Below are 2500 nucleotides of genomic sequence, written 5' to 3'. Positions count from 1 at the left end.
AGCCCTGTGTTTTCTTTTCTTTCAGCAAAGGGGAAATAAGGTACTCTCAAGTGACTATGGTAGACTGGTTCTCCAGGCTTACGCTATCAACTTCACCACAGGCTACAAAATCAATTTTACTCAGAATAAAGACATCAAGAATCCCAGGTGTTTACAGCATTGAGCTATGCTAGTGGTGCCTTCTAATGTATACACCTAACTTCTGGCAAAAGCACACTGCATCACGAACACACATAGAGGAGGCTCGAGCATCTTTCCTCCCTTCCCTTTCCCTCTTTTCCCCTTTGTTTCCCTCGCCTTACCCCTTTCTATTCATCCTGACGGATTCAATCAGGTAAGCTTTGAAGGAATCTTATGATTGTTTCAGGAAGATGCTAGAGATGCTAGATGCTTTTCCTAATCCAACTTTTACTTAGAAAATGTCTGGGTAGGTGTTGCCATTATGTAACTCTGGGTTGAGACAATGCCTTGACCTTGAGGTTGTTTGGCTGAGTGTAACAGCTGCACATCAGAAGCACAGAGCTGGTGAGAGGTACCATACAATATTTTTTAGCAAAGAAATAACTAGTTTCAACTTTAATTCTAGATGTCATTGTTCCCTGGAACTTTTATAAGAAATATCAAACTCCATGGTGAATAGAAGATGTATTTTCAGCCTGGGAAAGTTAATGAATGGGATCTCCTCACCTCAGTTCATGAGATTTTGTGCTGTTGACATGTTGAATAGTATTTCAGGTTTAAAAAATAGGATTCTCTAGAAAGGATGTTAATATACCTAATTGTATTAAAGGCTTTTATGCTTGCTAAAATATATTTGTTTTATTAGAGGTTAGTCAGTTGTTTTCAAAATACAACATCTTTGGATGATTATGGACCTTCCCACAATGCCTGTGATTAAAATTGCCTCTATCCTCCTCTGTATTTATGTCTCTGAATATGAAACCATTGCACTAAAAAGAGAAGAGAAACTGATCAATGATTGGAGTGTTTATAGGTCAAAATATTAACAAAACTAGTAAAGCATTTTTGAGTGGCAGCAGGCACTAGTAGAGTAAATATTCAGTGTGTAGTGTGTAGTGGCTTGGAAAAGATGCCATTATTATTCTCATGTTCCTTGGAGTTGAAGAAATGTAACCAAGTCATGTGCCTTGTAAGTGTAATTCCAATGTTAACATGGGTCTAGGCTGACTGACTTCAGAACAAAAGCTCTTAATTAATAAGCAAATGAAAGCTCCATGTTGCATTCTCCAGTTTATGCCACATAATTGCATCAAGCATCTGTGGCTTGTCTTTCTTGGACTTATGCAAAAACACACACGCACACACACAAAAAAACCAAAAACAAACAAACAAATGAAAACCCCAAACTTTCAGAATTAAATTCTTTGCACATTTGCTAATTTTTAGGTGTGTGTGTGTGTGTGTGTGTTTTAGAAGGTTTTCCTGAAGAGTCTCATCATGTTAAATATAAATTATGCTCCTTTGAGATGTTCACTTTTTACTGGTGTTTTCTCTACTAAGTACAGGCTGTGTTTGTCCAAGGAAGCTTCTGTTGAAAGTCATCAATGTCGAGCCATTTTATGGTTAAAAGCTTCATTATATCTGTGCCTTGAAGTACTCACTCCCATGACACCAAATATGTAAATGAGTGTCTTTATGTAGTGAGTCAATTAAAATAATGCAAATTAGTGATAAGGTAAAGAGCCCAAATAGGCATATATAGAGATAATAGAATTCCAGAAATTGAACCATGGTATCCTCTTTAGAGTCTCTCTGCTTAGCATCACTGTTTTTGAATATTAGTGATCTTTCAGAGTAAGTTGTGTCCACAGAGGCAGAAAGGCCGGAGCCACATTGAAACTCATGCTGGTCGTCTTCTTCTTCTTCTTCTTCTTCTTCTTCTTCTTCTTCTTCTTCTTCTTCTTCTTCTTCTTTGACCCACTATATTCACCATCACTGACGACATCCTCACAGTTCAGAAGAGTTCTATTGAATTTTTAATACACTGTCTTTTGCAATGGCAGACAGACCCTTTTGCTAGATATCAGCCCTAGAGGCATGAATTATATATCTATAAATACACTCATAGAGCGAGAAAGCAGGGCAGCCTTCAGGGCTAAAATAGACCTTTTATGTCCCTAGTGAGTTCTCTAGTTTAAGGGAAAGCACAGCCTTGTCAAAAAAAAAAAAGTGTATATTCCTGATTTTAAGATGCTAACATTAAAGAATACAGATAGCTCTTATTCTAAACCAAAGAAAAATTCGAAAGATGGCATAAAATATTAGGGTTTTGATGTATTCCAGCTTTCATATAACTCTGCCTATTAGTTTTAGACTCAATTGTGTGAGTACTTTTCTAAGCTTAGAAGACACATGTTTGATCATTATATTGTCTTTGGGAAGGAAGGGCATATTATTAGCTCTTCTATCATTCCTAAGAAATATATCTCCTGGCACCTTACATCATAGGAAGTATGCCCTTGGATTAGTTGACATGGAG

The 2500-nt window shown here is 36.9% G+C and overlaps 1 protein-coding gene across 30 annotated transcripts in view; it reads left to right on the top strand.

Moving 5' to 3' along the window:
• NRXN3 (neurexin 3) overlaps positions 1 to 2500 on the top strand; it is a 1580128-nt gene that overhangs the window by 1568986 nt on the left and 8642 nt on the right. The gene's annotated exons all lie outside the window — the stretch shown is intronic.

Source organism: Acomys minous, assembly GCF_964271855.1.
Source record: "Acomys minous genome assembly, chromosome: 8".
In the NCBI taxonomy this organism is placed as follows: domain Eukaryota; kingdom Metazoa; phylum Chordata; class Mammalia; order Rodentia; family Muridae; genus Acomys; species Acomys minous.
Note: the sequence above shows the minus strand (reverse complement) of the source record. Positions and strands in the feature narration are given on the sequence as shown.